Consider the following 19,470-nt stretch of genomic DNA (forward strand, 5'->3'; position numbering starts at 1 on the left):
TTCCTCCGCCACCAGAGGAAGCTACTTATCCATGTGTAATGTACATTTGATGCCAACTTAAAATGACCTGGAGCATGGCCTTCTATACGCCAAGGATAATGACACACAGCCATACCTATACACATTGTTGTGATAGCCTGGAATGATAAAATGCCACGCAGCCGCTTAACGTTACTGCAAAAAAGAAAACTTGCTGCTTGGTTTGAACTTGGAAACAGTGTCGCCCAAATTAAGCGTTTATTCCGTAGACGAAGTGTTTCCAGGCAGGTGGATCGGTCGCACAGGCCCAATCCGTTGGTCTCCGCGATCACCTTATTTGACTCCCCTGGATTTCTTTTTTTGGGAATTCATCAAGGATCGTGTCTATGCGACTAATTACGCCTAACATGCTCACCAGAGTCCTTGAAGAGTTGATACGTCGTTTACATTTGTGCATTCAGCAGAACGGAAGACATTTGGAAAACTGTACACCATAATTTGTCAACAATTGAAACTGGTCTTACATTTAGGCTACGTGTTTTAATAAAGATTTAAAACACTAACCATTCTTTCGTTTAATAGCTCTGGCGGCGGGGGGGGGGGGTTATTTCCAAATCGACTGTACGGCATCGGGGAAGATTCTTTCTCTTAAGGATTGTATTGTATTGTATTTATTAACATCCCATGGTATACATACATGCTTACAGCTATAATATGGAACAAGTCAAAAAACTTAATACTATTATAAAATCTTAATTTATAGTCACAGTCTAGATGAAATATATACAGACGAGATTTACAATATAGTCTACTAGTACAACGCATAGTTTTAGTATCAATTTCATGAAGTGTTATTGAATGTCATGAATTCACCTACAGAATAGAAGGCGTGAGAAATTAGGTACTTCTTTAATTTGGCCCTAAATAATTTTATGTTTTGATGAACATCATTTCAAAAAATTATACAAAATAGTTAATTTTTCGATAGACTCGTTACTTATGAAAGACCCTGTATGTGTCATTTTCGTAACATAGATTTTCTTCTTTGCGTAGAAAAAGAGATCATAACGAGATGTTAAATGCTCACCTCCTGGTGGAATATGGTGCTGCATGTTGGGATCCTTACAGATTAGAACATATTAAGACATTGGAAAAGATTCAAAAACGGGCTCTCAAGTGTTGTAATAATTCACCATTAAAATGGGACACACTCACGGACCGGAGAACGCGAATTCGATTATGCGCAATGTTCAAAACATACAGAGGTGAGCCTGCCTGGAGCGAAATAAAAAATAGGTTGCAGCCGCCAAATTTCTCTTCAAGGAACGACCACTCATATAAATTGAGGGAAAGAAGACAGAGGACGGACACTGGAAAGTTTTCTTTTCTCAATCGTACTATCAAGGACTGGAATGCTTTACCTACAGACTTACTAAAGGCTTTACCAATAACCAAAAATGTATTTAAAAATAGGCTTAAGGACTTTACTAATAGACGGTAGTATATTATACACACTAGTTAATTGATATCTTATTTGAAGTGTTCTATCAGTGAGGAAGTGTGTTGTGTCAGTGAAGTGTGTAGTGTCAGTGAAGTCTATTGTGTAAGTGAAGTGTGTTGGTGTCAGTGAAGTGGCTGTGCAAAGTATTTGAACAGTGAATGTTAGTGAAATCAGGTAGAATCAGTGCAATGAGTGAATTGACAGCGAAATAAGTGTAATGCCGAAAGGTACTTGTGCAGATATGAACCTGTCAGACTTGTGGGTCTTAGTTCGAGCTTAGGGTTAAGATGCAAATTAGATTTACTTTAAATGTTATTTTAAGTGACCATGCTTCATTTTAATTTAAGATGCTCCTTGTTATTATTATTATTATTATTATTATTATTATTATTTTATTATTTTTATTATTATTATGATTATTAATTATTGTTTTTTATTAGTTGTGTTTATTATTAATTGTCATTATTGAGTGTAATTAGTTACCATTGCCACCGGGTATAAACCCATTAGCAGTGTGAATAAATACATACACACATACACCGACATAAAAGGCTCTTTACGTTCTCCATATGCCTCAATGGGTGTAGTAAAGTAAATTTCACCTTCAAATTAATACACTTAATTTCAATCAATCTTAATATTCACAATGAGTTCCAAAGACCTCGACACGAACCTAAATATAGCCTCTCCCTACGAGGGGCAACATTCCTAACATAGCATCTAGAAAACTTGCGATTCGCGTGACTAGGTAGAAGCCGAGAGAGAAAGATGGAATGAGTCTGTTAACCTTACCAAGAGCAAATATCGATTTCGTACGACGGAAAGTAACTATCACCACTCCATTAAGATCTAAGAGGATGATCGATGAATTCATGTAAAAGCGAAAGTCTTCTCGTCGCCATATATTTGTGCACTTTCGCCAATAAATCTAAACCGTACAACGGCGACAGCCTGCAAGTTTCCGTACGTGATTGGATTCCTATACTCTCTGCCCCACGAGACGGACGGAGTCAGTAGTTCTGCACACGGCGCGCCGATCACAAGAACCTTGACATCACGGCTCGCTCTGGGAATGTAGGTTATGAATGCGCTGCAGTTACGGGCATGGGGGGTCGCTGGAGTCGTAATTTGTAATGGATTTGACAACGCCGTTTACAGGTTACCATGACAATAATGCAGAGAAAAAAAAATTTGAATGTAACGCGTAACTTTTAATTTTACCATAAAATGTTATAGCTATATTATCGTCGTTGATTTTATTAAACCTCCTATGTGACAGTACAGAGCATAATTTTATTTTTCAGGAGGAAGAAAAATTAATTAAATATCAATAGGCCTACACTGATCCTCGATGATGTCATTGATGTCCATCATATTCATATCAACGTTTTCTATCGAATTATATTTAATTAATTTTAATTTTAATTTAATTTCTTCCTGTAACCACTACAGGTTGCCATCGACAAAGAGTACCATGATACAATAGAGTAAATGCCTTGAGGCTTAGTGATACATTGTTGTTAGAGTGAAAAATAAACAATTTGAATTATATTGAAACACATGATGTTAAACGAAGTAACGTCAAGGAGATGCGAATTAGTCATGGTCCATATGTATGATGCCTGAAAATAGCTATTGAGCCTTTCAGTGCTGCAATTGTTAGATCTCTTAAAATACTTTTACGCAGGCCAAAAGATTTACAGAAGTCGACTAGGAACCGGGATATGGTCCCACGGGCTCCTATCATTAGTCCCATAATGACGATGGATTCCAGATGGTATTTGTCCTTACAAAAACTGACGGAAGGTTCATATATATTCCTTTTTACCTCGTGTACTTCTTCTGGCTGGTGTTCGTGCGATTCGAATCTCACAGTAGGGTCTATGATGTAACCTTCAAGAGAGGGAGGTTTAAATGCAATGATGTCAATTCTTCGATTACTGCCCTCACTGGATATGCCGTGTACTTCTTCATATACTGAATAACCTTTGTTCCTTAAGGCAGTTGCTATTATAGATCTTACTGTATGATGCCGCGTATTTCGCAGATGTTCACCGTGTGGACAGGCCCCCAGGACATGGGCAAGGGTTTCAACCTTCCTGTCGCAACGTCGACAGAGGTTAATGCCCGAAGACCTGCCAGGTACACTACGCACAGCTGACACATTTGCATGAAAAAAAAATATGCTCTGTGCTCTCACATAGGAGGTTTCATAAAATCAACGAAGATTAATTAATCCTAGTCCGTTAAATTTACTACAAAAATGAATAATTAAAATTTGTTTGAAGAAACGTATTCATTATCCAACTAAATTAATTTATTCTGAATTTAGTGTATTTAATATTGAACAAATTGATAAATATACTCTATTAAAATTTTATCATAAAAATCGTAATAAGCTTATATTACAGGCGCATAATCATGACACAAGACGAAATAATAATTCAACATTAGTAGAACCTAAATGTTTCACATCTGCTGGTCTAAAGCATAGCATTAATTTTGGCCCTCCATTCTATAATTCTTTAGCTGAATTACACCCAGAACTTCTAACATGTAACCCACTAACATATAACACGAAAATTAGTCCACACCTGTGGAGTAACGGTCAGCGCGTCTGGCTGCGAAACCAGGTGGCCCGGGCTCGAATCCCGGTCGGGGCAAGTTATCTGGTTGAGGTTTATTCCGGGGTTTTCCCTCAACCCAATACGAGCAAATGCTGGGTAACTTTCGGTGCTGGACCTCGGACTCATTTCACTGGCATTATCACCTTCATATCATTCAGACGCTAAATAACCTAGATGTTGATACAGCGTCGTAAAATAACCCAATTAAAAAAAAAAAGAAAATTAGAAATGTGTTAATGTCTTCTATTTGATTAAATAAATTTATAGCCTATGTTATGAATTAATCAGCCTATTATATTTGTATTCTATAATTTTGGAATATATATATATATATATTTTTTTTTTTTCATAAATTGACCTACTTTATTCACGTACGATATTATTCTTCTCTGTGTTAATATTATACAGGGACATCATTTTATTTTTACTTCAATTTTTATTGTACCTGAGTTTTTGAATGTACTTCACTCCCACCCCTTCTACTAATGAAGTTCCAACTGTCCTCCAGATAGAATCGAGGCCGCATATAGTAAACAGCACTGAGTTAGTGAGTATAGTACGTTCCAGAAACATGTTCGCGTTTTCCAGTGACGAAAGAGCTTTCAATATTGAATCATATTTTCGCACAGGTAGGTACTGTCCGTTTGCCTACGTCGCATCCCGATTTCCCCCATCTGCTTCTGCACTCCCCTCTGTAAAGGCTGGGTTGTCTTAGCTCTTTTCTGAAAACATTAATTTCTGTTAGGAATTGGACGTTTACGTAATATTATACAACTGTTTAAAATAACTTAAAAGCGCCTCGTTAAGTAATTAACTGTCATGTGATTTCCCCCCTTTCGACGATCCTGCGGCATAACCATTTGGACGGATAGTAGATAGCATGTCTGAGTAATTTTATCTATGCGGGTCGGGCAGAAGTGAAGATTGAATTTACAGTACGAAAGGTACTCTTTTATATAGTAGGTACAGAATTATTTCAACATGAGTTACTAGTACGAAGGACGAAACTGGTGATTGGAATTAGATGCAATAGTCTATAGTGCGAAAATATGCACAAAAGAACCGAAGCCTGTATCGAAATGAACGGCCACCATTTTCAAATATGTGTTTAAATATCCATATTATGATTATTTTTCAGTTTAACTTCGTTCTCTAAATTGTACGTTAATGTGCTGTAGACAGTATAATATACACTGCAAAAACCTAATGAAAATTATCGAACTCAAAATTGCGATATTTCCTAGTTTACGTAAATGGATTAAGTATTTTTCTTCTCTCCTATACCTAGTAAAGTGATATGTGTTTTACGCCAGTATCATCGAACTCCAGCCGTGGAAGGGGATAGCGAACGGTGTCTCCGGTTCTCTAAAGGTATAGCCAGATTAATATTAAAAATATTAGTAAATATAAAATGATGTCCCTGTATTATATAACTTCATTACAGCTGTAATTTTAATTTTAGTTCCTATTTTATTTTATTTTCTATATTCCTCTTATATTATTATATTATATAATTTCACTGCAGCTGTAATTTTAATTTATTTGCTATTCTATTTTATTTTATTTTGTATATTCTCTTATAGGCCTATTAATAATATATCAGAACTGCGACCGAACACGAGCGCTGCTCATTCGGTCCTCAAATTTTGTTAATATTACTATACCTTCTTTTTTTTTATTGTATTATTTTATTTATATTTCTATTTGTTGTAATTATATTCCGTATTCTGTGTATTTAAATTTAAATAATAAATAAATAATATAAAAGTTAATGGAAACAAATGGAGTAACATTAGGCTAGTGTTTAAAAAATATTCAGGTACACAGTGTGCGACAAGAAAAAAAATTATATTTCTTAATTTTATTACATCTTATACATCTAACAACTACATCGCACAGGAAAGATAAATAATATCCCCAAGACCATGGAAATCGGAGGCAAAATAAAGAAGGTAAACGTGTGAATTCGAGTGGAACAAGTGAACAGCTTCAAATACTTGGAGTGTATTACAAGCAGTAACATAAGCTGCTGCCAGGAAGTCAAAAGGAGGATAGCAATGACAAAGAAAGCTTTTAATAGAAAAATAACATCTTCTGCGAACCTCTGGAAAAAGAACTAAGGACGAGACGTGTAGTGCTTTGTGTGGAGCGTAGCATTGTATGGGGTAGAAACATGAACAATAGGACGAAGTGAAGGGAAAAGGCTAGAAGCATTTGAAATGTGGATATGGAGAAGAAAGGAGCGTGTGAAATGGACAGACAGAACAAGAAATGAAGCTGTGGTGGAAAGAGCAGGTGATGAAAGCATATTGTCGCTGTCAGAAAGTGAAAAGGAGGATAGCAATGGCCAAGGAAGGTTTATCAGAAAAAGGAGCATCTTGTGCGGACACTTGGAAAAAGAACTAAGGAAGAGACTAGTGAAGTGCTTTGTGTGGAGTGCAGCATTGTATGAGGCAAAAACATGGACATTACGACGAAGTGAAGGGAAACGACTAGAAGCATTTGAAATGTGGATATGAAGAAGAATGGAGCGTGCGAAATGGACAGACAGAATAAGAAATGAAGCTGTGTTGAAAGAATGGGTGAAGAAAGAATATTGCTGCTGCCAGGAAGTCAAAAGGAGGATAGCAATGGCAAAGGAAGCTTTTAGTAAAAAAAAAAAAAAAGAGCATGTGGAGTGTGGAATTGTATGGTGCAGAAAAATGGACATTAGGACGAAGAGAAGAGAAACGACTTCTGTACTTGAAATGGGGATATGGAGAACAATTGAGCATGTGAAATGGACAGACAGAAAAAGAAAGGAAGCTATGCTAGAAAGAGTGCGTAAAGAAAGAATAATGCTGAAACTGATCAGGAAGAGAAAAAGGAATTGGCTGGGTCACTGACTGAGAAGAAATTGGCTACTGAAGGATGCAAGGAAAGAATGGTGAATGGGAGAAAAGTTCGGGGCAGAAGAAGATATCAGATGATAGACAACATTAAGATATATGGATCGTATTCAGAGACCTAGAGGAAGGCGAAAAAAGGGTAGATTGGACAATGCTGAGCTTGCTGTGAAGGACCTGCCTTTGGGAAGGAAACTATGAGTGAATAAATGAATGAATTATGAGATTAATTAGATCATATTTTTAATGAAAGAACCAACTTTCGACATAAAATAAAATCCGTGCATATTCCCCATTCTGGGAAAGTTGGCACCTCTGCAAATAACAAGCCAATTGGAAGAAAAACCTACTATCTCCAGACTTACTGTACTTCCTTACTTACTGGCATTTAAGGAACCCCAAGGTTCATTGCCGCCCTCACATAAGCCCGTCATAGGTCCCTATCCTGAGCAAGATCAATCCAGTCTCTATCATCATATCCAACCTCTCTCAAATCCATTTTAATATTATCTTCCCATCTACGTCTCGGCCTCCCCAAAGGTCTTCTTCCCTCCGGCCTCCCAACTAACACTCTATATGCATTTCTGGATTCGCCCATACGTGCTACATGTCCTGCCCATCTCAAACGTCTGGATTTAATGTTCCTAATTATGTCAGGTGAAGAATACAATGCGTGCAGTTCTGCGTTGTGTAACTTTCTCCATTCTCCTGTAACTTCATCCCTTTTAGCCCAAAACATTTTCCTAAGCACCTTATTCTCAAACACCCTTAACCTATGTTCCTCTCTCAAAGTGAGAGTCCAAGTTTCACTACCAAAAAGAACCGGTAATATAACTGTTTTATAAATTCTAACTTTCAGATTTTTTGACAGCAGACTGGATGATAAAAGCTTCTCAACCGAATAATAACACGCATTTCCCATATTTATTCTGCGTTTAATTTCCTCCCGAGTATCATTTATATTTGTTACTGTTGCTCCCAGGTATTTGAATTTTTCCACCTCTTCAAAGGATAAATTTCCAATTTTTATATTTCCATTTCGTACAATATTCTGATCACGAGACATAATCATATACTTTGTCCTTTCGGATTTACTTCCAAACCTATCTCTTTACTTGCTTCAAGTAAAATTCCCGTGCTTTCCCTAATCGTTTGTGGATTTTCTCCTAACATATTCACGTCATCCGCATAGACAAGCAGCTGATATAACCCGTTCAATTCCAAACCCTCTCTGTTATCCTGGACTTTCCTAATGGCATACTCTAGAACATAGTTAAAAAGTAAAGGTGATAGTGCATCTTCTTGCTTTAGCCCACAGTGAATTGGAAACGCATCTGACAGAAACTGACCTATACGGACTCTGCTGTATGTTTCACTGAGACACATTTTAATTAATCGAACTAGTTTCTTAGGAATACCAAATTCAATAAGAATATCATATAATACTTCCCTCTTAACCGAGTCATATGCCTTTTTGAAATCTATGAATAATTAATTGATGCACTGTACCCTTATACCCCCATTTTTTCTCCATTATCTGTCGAATACAAAATATCTCCAGACTATTATTGATATTTAGCTCATTTCCTCACAATTGGCGTGATTTTAATTGAATAAAACTCCTTATGGCGGTTATAAAGGCAACTGTGTTTACATTCCTGCTTCCTGCGAGTGTTACGGTATACATTTTATTGCTGGTACATAAAAGGAGAACCTAGAGCGCAGTCTGAGTCATCAATTGGTGGGTATTATATACTTTTTGACCTGTCAGCAGCTGACGCACTTAAGACCAGCTTCAACCCGCTAGCGACTGACTTTATGTTCAATCAATTCATCTCGTGTTTGTGATGTCATTTTAAACATCTTTCCTCTGCACAGCATTTCATCCGGTGCAGACTATAGAACGAGTATGACCAGTTGGTTCACCGGAAGTCATTTTCACGTAATCGTCTGCAATTTATCACTGCTACAGCGTCGTACCGACACGCATTGCATACAGCAGTCTTCTCCAATTACTTTCCTTCAAGGGCCACACAGAAATGTTGTTACAACGCGGACCAGATGGCAGAAATAATAATTAATACTAAAATGCTTGCGAAAATATTTTTATTTTTTATGTTAATTACTCGTAAAATGTTGAAAATACTCGTATGTTTAAGATGCCTACAATTTATTGGAAGTAACTTATACGCAGAGTCTTTCATAAGTAACGAGTCTATCGAAAAATTGACTGTTTCGGATAGTTTTTTGAAATGATGTTCATCCTCACGAGAAAGAACTCTTCTCGGTGCCGTACAGTCGATTTGGAAATAAACACTCCCTCCCCCCGCCGCCAGGGCTGTTAAACGAAAGAATGGTTAGTGTTTTAAACCTTTATTAAAACACATAAATGTAACAACAGTTTCAATTGTTCACAAATTATGGTATACAGTTTTCCAAATGTCTTCCGTTCTGCTGAATGCACAACAAATGTAAGCGACGTATCAACTCTTCATGGACTCTGGTGAGCATGTCAGGCGTAACCATTTGTATCGTGTGTTCAATTCGTTCCATTAATTCAGGAATAGTGCGTGAATTAGTCGTACAGACACGATCCTTGACTAATTCCCAGAAAAATAAATCCAGGGAAGTCAAAACAGGTGATCGCGAAGGCCAATGGATTGGACCTGTGCGACCGATCCACCTGCCTGGAAACATTTCGTCTACGAAATAAAGTCTTAATTTGAGCGACACTGTTTCCAAGTTCAAACCAGGCAGCAATTTTTTTCTTCTGCAATAACGTTAAGCGGCTGCGTGGCATTTTATCATTCCAGTCTATCACAACGTGTATAGGCATGGCCGTGTGCCATTATCCTCGGTGTATAGAAGGCCATGCTCCAGGTCATTTTAAGTTGACATCAAATACATATTACACATGGATAAGTAGCTTCCTCTGGCAGTGAGGGAGGGGGTGTTTGTTTTGCAAATCGACTGTACGGCACCGGGAAAGTTTCTTTCTCGTGAGGATGAACATCATTTCAAAAAATTATCGAAAATAGTTGATTTTTCGATAGACTCGTTACTTGGGAAAGACTCTGTACTTTGTCGGCCACCGGCGTAGCTCAGTCGGCTAAGGCGCTTGCCTGCGGATCCGAAGTTGCGCTTGGGCGCGGGTTCGATTCCAGCTTGGACTGATTACCTGGTTGGGTTTTCTCCGAGATTTTCCCCAACGGTAAGGCGAATGTCAGGTAATCTATGGCGAATCCTCGGCCTCATCTCGCCAAATACCATCACGCTACCATCAATATCATCGACACTAAATAACCTAGTATAGGGCTGGACACCAAGAGCGGATTCTACTCTCTCACGGGGAGCCATATGACTTCTCTTCAACCCCTTTCTTCCCCGCTGAACACCGCGCAGGTTAATGCCGTAATGGGTGAATATTAGAGTTTGGATTCGCTCTCGGTGCCCAGCCCTGAAGTAGTTGATACAGCGTCGTGAAATAACCAACTAAAAAAATTGTCAAGCTCCTTGTACACGATCAAATTTTATTCATATTCAACGTTTCACAAGATTTTTCAAGACTTGCCAATACTTCACAAGTTTTATTGTCAAGTCACTAACAATACTTGATAGTCTTGAAGGTAAATAAAAACATGTTCTAATCGATCAAAGACTTGATAATTCTTTGCAGGAATTCACCAATACGATTCGAAAATATTACGATACCAAGAACCATAAAAAACACGGAGTCCTAGTCGAGAGAAGTAGGCCTATTGGAAAGTGAAGGGAATTTATTGCTTTCATTTTCGAACATGAATGAATTCGTTGTGTACAATCCGGAAAACAAAAATGTATGTTTTTATCTCGGTGCATAATAAAAAATGATTTCGTTTCGTTTATGTATTAAATTAGTGGCCGACAAAGATTATGTTATATAAAATACAGCCTGCAATATACAACAAAGGGGAAGGTAGGTATAAAAGTTGTATTTTTTTAATGTGAAATAATAACGAATTTGTTTTTGTGCGAAATGGCATCGAAATTAAGTAAATTTTAAAACGAAATTTAAGATTTTTATTCATCGCAAAACAGGATCCATACTAACGCCCTTTTTCTGTAGTTTAAACAATCTATCTGCTTCTCCACTGTAAGCCCAGAGAAATTGTCCCATACGATAGATGACTACGCACATGACGAAAACATATACAAGCATTTCTAAATGTAAGTTAAAAGCAAATCATCTAGGGAGGGGGTAAAAGAGAAATAAAGTAATAGCTAAGACAGTCCTAGACACAACAGGAAAGTGAAACAGAACTCATAAACCACCGCCCATGTTCCTTTCGCTTACCCTGCCTTATAAACAAACGCACAGCAGGCACTGTGTACCAGTGATGGTTTTCAGGCGACCAGCGAGAGCAGAAAGCTTGTAAAAGCTATTATGCCTACCTTATACAATCCGACACTGTGCAATCACAGTCTACTATATACAGTCGCGAAGCTTGAGGTGATTTTTTGCAAATCTCGTGATAAAGCGCTCCAAGCGGTTAGCAACTAGAAACAATAGACTGCCCACGGTCGACTTTGGACTGTGTCGTATTTCCATCGAATGCTAGCTCGTTGCGTATTTCACATTGATGCTTGTGAAATGTTCGTTATTGGTTGTAATGAAACTGTTAATGGCTAAAATACAATAATTGGAATAATAATATTTTAAAGTAATTATTGAAGCTTTCCTGGCGACGTGATAATTCGAAATTTTACTAGAGACGTAGAAAAATTAAGTTTGTTTTAATGAAATTTATTGATCAAGTTTTATTTTCAATTCTAGTGGGATTATTATTGCTTAGGCCTACTTTTTTTTCAAAGGATATGCTTTTAATTATAGCTGTTAATTTTGTTGTTATTTTTATTTGTTACTTTACTAGAGACGTAGAAAAAGTCTGTTACAATAAAATTTATTGATCACGTTTTATTTCCAATTCTGGTGTGATTATTATTGCTTAACCTCATCCCACTTTGTTAACTACGTAAGCCTACACTACAAGTACCGGTACACGTAAGTTACTCCATTAATTCATATTTCCATTATTATTGTTGTAAAGGGAAATGCAAATTAATATTTATTGGTTTCATAGTTAATTATCGCTATAATCTTGAATGAGTGAAGCGATTATAGTAAATTTCACTTCGTTTTGCACAAACAAAAGTAATATTAGCCTATTTCTTGCAGGTATCTTCGAGTTTATGGTGGAATTTAATATACTCGTACTTCATTAAAATAATAAATTAACTTTATGCATTTAATATTTCAATAATGGAAGGAAGGTCTTAATTTTTCCAAAAGAACACAACGAAAGTGTAACATATTTTGTCGTCTACTAGGAGAGAGATCTGCGATGATGAGGCGATAGTAGCGATCCTAGTGGTGGGCAGCTACCCATGTTTGCATTTTTACTACGTATTGAGCTTCGCGACTGTATATAGTAGACTGTGGTGCAACGCTTACCTTCCAGTCTACTCGTCTCAGCCGGAGAATGTCCAGTGGGGAGGGAAATCTGCAGTGACTCAATTGAGTTATTAGTGACCAAGCCCGGGCTAAGAAGTGATACCTCGTATCTGTGACTTTGCAAGTGAATTTATTTTAGTAGGTTATTTTACGATGCTTTATCAACAGCTTAAGTTATTTAGCGTCTGAATGACATGAAGGTGATAATGCCGGTGAAATGAGTCCGGGGTCCAGCACCGAAAGTTACCCAGCATTTGCTCATATTGGGTTGAGGGAAAACCCCGGAAAAAACCTCAACCAGGTAACTTGCCCCGACCGGGAATCGAACCCACCTGGTGGCCCACCTGGTTTCGCGGCCAGGCGCGCTAACCATTACTCCACTGCAAGTGAATCTGAAAACTATATTAAAAACTAATTTATCTCAAAATAGATAAACTTGTTGTATTTGTTTCTGCTTTGCAAGATCCTCTACTAGAGGACAAAATATTAGTTAATTGTCCAATTTTATGAACATAATAATAACGTAGTTATTCTAAATAATAATGTAGTTAAACTAAATTACCATTTTTGTAGATACGTGGCATCATTTCTTAGCCATCGAAAAGCTAAAGCCAAGGTTAATTACGTTTTTGAGGTATATATTTCGTAATTTTCGAGATAAGTTTGTATGTTTAGTCAACAGACCGAAAGCTGGTTGGACCCTCATAAGTGGCACTAATAAGGTATAATTCATGAGGCAACTAAGCCAGGAGATAATGGGCATGGAGGCCAGTTCCTTTCCCTCTCTATTGCATACATCGCTGTATGGTAACATATTACGCTAATCAGACTTCAGATGTATACAAACAATTATTTCTCTTCCTCTGACACATATTGTCAAGAGAGATGTAGATCTACTGCCTGATAATAGATGTACATATCAGCCAGAACCTTAATCAGAGGTATTTCGCGATAGAAGAGTCTTATTTCTTGGCAAAAGGCATATTTCGCGCAAACAAAACAAATTTTGCTTTATTTCGCTTAATTATGATACATCTAAGAAAATAAATGCGCAATTAGGCTAAAAATGGCATTTATGTTAACATGTTTTCGCGTTTATCGTGGTTACCAAAAAAATTGGGCTCCTAACCATAGCACACCCAGATCGCAGACTGTCGACGTGCGAAGATCTAGGAAAGAGCGAGGTTACATTGCTCGAAAAAATGGATAGTCAATCAACCTTAGCGTAATCAGCTGGTTGGGTTGGCTATGCGCCGAGCTGGTGGTCAGCTAATACTTCACTCAGATGAACGAACGTAGCGCTAGGGTTCGCCATTCCCTTTCAGGATTGTAATAAAAGTAGGCCTATATTTACTGGACTAGAAATAACTACAAATGACTATGAAAAGCATAAGTGTAATACTAAATCCTGAGTACAGTATAGTAATATACGTTAGAAGAGCGGTATCTTGACGTTTTCATGTTCGAGGAAAAGATTGAAAAAGCGAAACGTAGTTGAGCTTTTTTAATTTCCGAGAACATGAAAACAAACATACCGCTCGTGTATCGTACATTATTTTGTGCGAAGATCGTTTATTACATACCTGAAAGACGAATTTCTAATTAGTTGCAATGAAATCTCCATCTTGGTTTCTGTTTAATGACGGCAACTTCGGAAAACCAAAATATCTTTCTTCAACATTGTTGCTATAAAATGTTTTCTGTGTTTACTATACTCCAGCAGGCTGTGATATACGTCTGTCTTTTTTTTTTTCCCCCAGTCTATAAATGCGAACTTAAAACAAACGTTAAGGTTATGTAATGATTTATTTTTCATTTTAATATTTTAACAATATTATTTATATAACATATTGCAGTAATAACATCCGCATCTGGAATCTTGTTGATTTTTTCACGGCTTCCTTAATGTTACTTGTATCAGGAATGCAATAAGTTTCGTGGAGTAGTAGACTTTACTTAATTTTTGCAAATATTTAAAAACAATAATTAACATTGCAATTTAGGTGAAATTGCAGTGGTAAGTTTCCAATTTATAATTATTACTATGTTAAACGTCTCTAAAAACAATACGTTAAAAGCCTAAAGCAGTAAAATGAATGTCGCGCTTAAGCGGTAAGAAGAGGGAAATTGTTGTGTGTGTTACGTTGGGAATACTGAATGTGATATTTCACACTTACCGCGTATTGGTTCTGTGCGGAAAACAAGCAAATACGCACGATCTCGCACAAAATATTATGTGCATTTCGCTTTAATGAAATTAAGACATTTGCAGTACTACGAACAGTCATATTTTACATCGAAACACAGTGACATACATTTCGATAGAAACATTGAACACTTCTCTTCTAGTCAAAACTTTCCAGACTACCGGTAAATGCAAATACAAAATGCTTCTCAGACTGTTAATGGCATAAGCAAATTCCTGCTGTTTTGTACATCCAGCTATCGCAAATAGCAAAGCAAATACGAAACAACCTTCTATACAAATAACAATGCTCTACTAACATTCATTCCGCACTTTCGATGTTACATTCGCAAAATATTTCCGTCGCAGCAGATGTTCATAAACATTTTTTACGTCTGCAATCGAATACTGGAGGCAATAATACAAGACGATCATGAAGAATGTCATCTTTGTATATTTGAGATTAAATGATAGAAGCAGAAAATAACATTACAACACTCAGTGAATGGGGCTTATTCCTAAAAGAACATGTATCTAGTGTCTAAAGCAGCGGTGACCAAAACTCGAGCTGCAATGATTACATGCGACAGACAGCCTATGAAGTAAGGAGACGGAGGAAAGGTACTTGGCATGAAAACTACAACCAGTGGTGGCTCCTGTACTAACATCTTGATCAATCCCGCGGATAAAAATCTCAAGCTTTGCTGTATCAGTAATGTCACTGCTGTCATCAAGAGCCAGTGAATAATATACGATTTTTCTTGCTTCTTTTTTAAACCTTCCTCTTAAATATAATCAGGAATTTTCTAAATTCTTCTCTCGATACTTGGTCGAGGAATTCGTAGTTTTTTCAAAATTAAAAACTTCTTATGGACAGGTTGTTTAAGCTATTTTAATCATTACTCTTTTGAGAAATTCTGTTCTATTAAAAGGCTTTAGGGCACGAGATATTTCAAACCCCATTAGATAGCTGACTTCCTTACATTTATTTATGTCATCTTTCTCTTCCTGGCTATGATTTAAGACATGTCAATTCCTGCGTTTAACAGTTCGTTGGCACATAATATTGAATCATTTTTCTACAATATTATTATTAAATGAATAACTAATAAATAGTTAAGAAATACCCTCATCTAAAGATTAAGAAGATTAAAATTGAGATAAAACCTAATAATTTTATTCTTCTAGGGAGAAGATCTAAAAATATCAATATTCATGCACGTACAGAAGAATTATAGAAACACATACTTAGTGGTCAGTAATAATAATAATAATAATAATAATAATACATTATCCAGCGGGAAATTAATGTTTCTATATACTCCTAATTCAACCGTTGAGCAAAGTAAACGTATTACATTTTCTCCGACAGAACAACAAAGAAGTTCTCCTTCTCATTCTTTACGAAACCACCTCTTACTGCTTGTAGAGACAGTTTGTAGAGTGACATATCGCCACTGATTACCTTCAGTACGTAAATTTTTTAGTGGGTTATTTTACGACGTTTTATCAACATCTCAGGTTATTTAGCGTCTGAATGAGATGGTGATAATGCCGGTGAAATGAGTCCGGGGTCCAGCACCTAAAGTTATCCAGCATTTGCTCATATTGGGTTGAGGGAAAACCCCGGAAAAACCTCAACCAGGTAACTTGCCCCGACCGGGAATCGAACCCGGACCAACTAGTTTCACGGCCAGACGCGCTAGCCGTTACTCCACAGGTGTGGACTTCAGTACGTGAATGAAACACACAGCAATGTACAGGAAACTCCTCGTACCCGTTTGAATGTCTGTGATTACACGATGTAATCACGACACCCGCTTTGGTCACCGCTGGTCTAAAGTAAGCTGTTCAAGTTGGCCCATTATACAGTCTGTACATTTTATGTTTCCACGCTCGTATGTGGACAGCTGGGCTGTGCAATGCCGCTTCCGCCCTGCTTCCTGCGAGTGTGGAAACATGAAATCTAGCCTAAGCTTATGCATTGTATTTTCGTATTCTAACTCCCGAGTATAAACTCATATTAACAGACGCGAATTTGACTTCCCATAATATGAAATAAAATTCACATTATAGGGTAGGTAGGCCTATTAGTTTGAAGATCTTCAATACATCAATAGTAACGCCAAGTCAGTTTTATTATATGGATGTGAAACCTGGAAGTCAAGTAAAATTATCGAAAATAAATTGCAAGTTTTCACGAATAGATGTTTACGAAGAATATTAAGAATCAGATAGTCAGAAGAAGAAAGTCTCACATAAAGATCTATGAGAAAAAAGTCAAAACGAAACTGAATTAAGACCTCTTCTGCAGTAAAAAATTCAAGACAAAACAAGTGGAATACGTAGTCAACTTTATTTAATACCACCCTGAATATTTATAATTTGTGTTGGACAAGTTTGTGGGTCCAGGCAACACAAGGAGTTTTCTTCGGGTACTCTGGTTCCCCTATGACGTCGCAACAATTTATTATTATTATTATTATTATTATTATTATTATTATTATTATTATTCATTACGGGTATAATGTAAACTCATCGCCTGTGGTGCACTCTGGTTAATCTCCGAATAACTAAGGGTCTACGCTTTTCGACACTAGTGATATCTATGAGCCACGCTCGTAGAGTCGGGGCGAATAACGGCAAGTTAAGAATCCTGCCATTACACGGAAAAATCTTGTTTAACATATTAATGCCGAAGTATTTCGAAGTTTTCAATTGCGTAAACATTGCCTACAAGATGATTCCATAAGTAAACATATAATGGATTCAGATATTTTCCCCTTCAGAACTATTTAAAGTACCTTCAGTGGAACGGCGAAACTCGGAGTGAGACAAGTGGCCAGACTTGGAGCTCACATAAGTAAAATCTCGTTAATCCGGACTTCGCTTAATCCGGACTTTTATACATTAGAACTATGGAATTGCAATATTACGCAGTATTAAAAATAAAGAAAATCCATCAAGTTTCCATTACAATAATAATAATAATACTAAACTGCCCCCCATTGAGGGTAGCCCTTACGGACTCGGTATATCCTCAAAAAAATTATTATACATATGTAAACATAGGTATTAAATTTAAAAAAAAAAAAAAGGGAAACAAAGAAAAGGGCGTGAAACATTACAATTGCTATTAATGTGGCACCATGTGATTAATTAGGATTTGGCAGGATTTTTTTAACACAATTATCACAATGTTATCCCTCAAAGATGTTCGCAGAACAAATTTCCGTCGAAATTCTTCGAAAAAAGCCGGTATAGTCCCTCGAGCACCTATGAGCAAGCCGAATACCTCAACGTGAATTAAGGCCTCATAGATCGACTTCTTAAGGTGGACCTCAGCTGACTGATGACATCCTACTTCAAAACGTATCGTGGGGTCCACAATGATGCCCTGTTTAGTGTCAGCATTGTACGCTGAAATATCTATTCGTCTCGACCCATTTTCAGCTAGACAGGAGACTTCTTCTTCTACTATCCAGCCCTTAGTTCTTAATGCGGCAGCAATTTTGGATCTTACAAGATGATGTCTAGAGTTATTATCGATTACACGAACAGAGGTTTAAAGTATAAATAAGAGGCAAAACGAGAATACAGGGCTTTAAATGTGGCTAGAAGTGTATTTAGGCCTATGCCCTTTAAATACACCATAATAAACGTTTTGCTATAAACGGAGTTTTAATACAATTTCTACGGTTCTTTTAGGTTATTTAAGTTAATCCGGATTTTCGTTAAACCGGTCAACATATCTCCCAATTAGTCCGGGTTAACGATGTTTTACTGCATTCAATTCTTCTTAGCCTCAAATTCTCTTGCGTTTTCGTCTATATCTTTAAATTGTTTCCGCCATTTATATTGACCTGGAATTCACGTGTAGACGGACATGCAGATTAGAAAATGGGACCTCAAGAATCAATACACCTACTATTTTGGAAGCAGTTACACAAAAAGTTTCTAGCAACTAAAATGAGATGGGGCCTCATCGCGAATAAAGCACATGCAATTAGTTACACAAATTGGTACCATCCCGTACCTCAATCTGATTTTCACTTTAAAATTTCAGTAGATTATTTCTGTTATTTCCTCTAAAATAACAACAGGCCCGGACAAAATTATCTCCGATTATCTTGACCTTACGTTAAGAATATTGTTGTTGTTGATATCTTGATTCAACAATGGTTATGACAATTTTCTTCAACCCAGCATGAACATTGCGAAAATTGAACATACCATTCATTGTTTATTTAATATCAAATGATAATTCTGAAATATTCCATTTGACAAAGCTCACGTCGAGTTCAATAGGGACATGAAATTTTGAATGGATGAGGTTGTCTGCGATGAAGTGCAGAGCGTGCATTCTGACGTAAAGGGCTCATTTCGAGAACTTCCTTAAAGAATAGGCAATATTGCTTCTTGGGGCAACGAAACAACTTTATCTTGGAATCAAAGCAGCAAGTAAAAATAATTATATTAACGTTTTATTTTATTACTTATGTTAGGTCCTCAATTAGAAGTGAATTCCACGTGTTATGAAAAACTCTGTTGTGTATGTACTAACTTCATTAAGATATAATTTAACTGGGATGTAATTAAATGGGTATCCTATATTGCATAGAAATATAAAAATTATGCTATTTCATTTAAAACATACTGTATTTTTAATATGTGGATGAAAATCACATTTAAATACAGGTAGGCCTACCTACTCTATTTACAGTATGAATCCTCCTCTAGTGAAAATACTCAGGTTTCTTTTTCCATTGTATAAAAAAATGAATAACATCGCCAGAAATCTT

The 19,470-nt window shown here is 36.8% G+C and overlaps 1 long non-coding RNA gene across 2 annotated transcripts in view; it reads right to left on the bottom strand.

Annotated features, from left to right (window-relative positions):
* LOC138702021 (uncharacterized) overlaps window positions 1–19,470 on the bottom strand; it is a 248,757-nt gene that overhangs the window by 228,263 nt on the left and 1,024 nt on the right. The window lies entirely within an intron of this gene.

The sequence above is a fragment of the Periplaneta americana genome, chromosome 6 (genome assembly GCF_040183065.1).
Source record: "Periplaneta americana isolate PAMFEO1 chromosome 6, P.americana_PAMFEO1_priV1, whole genome shotgun sequence".
Lineage (NCBI taxonomy): Eukaryota > Metazoa > Arthropoda > Insecta > Blattodea > Blattidae > Periplaneta > Periplaneta americana.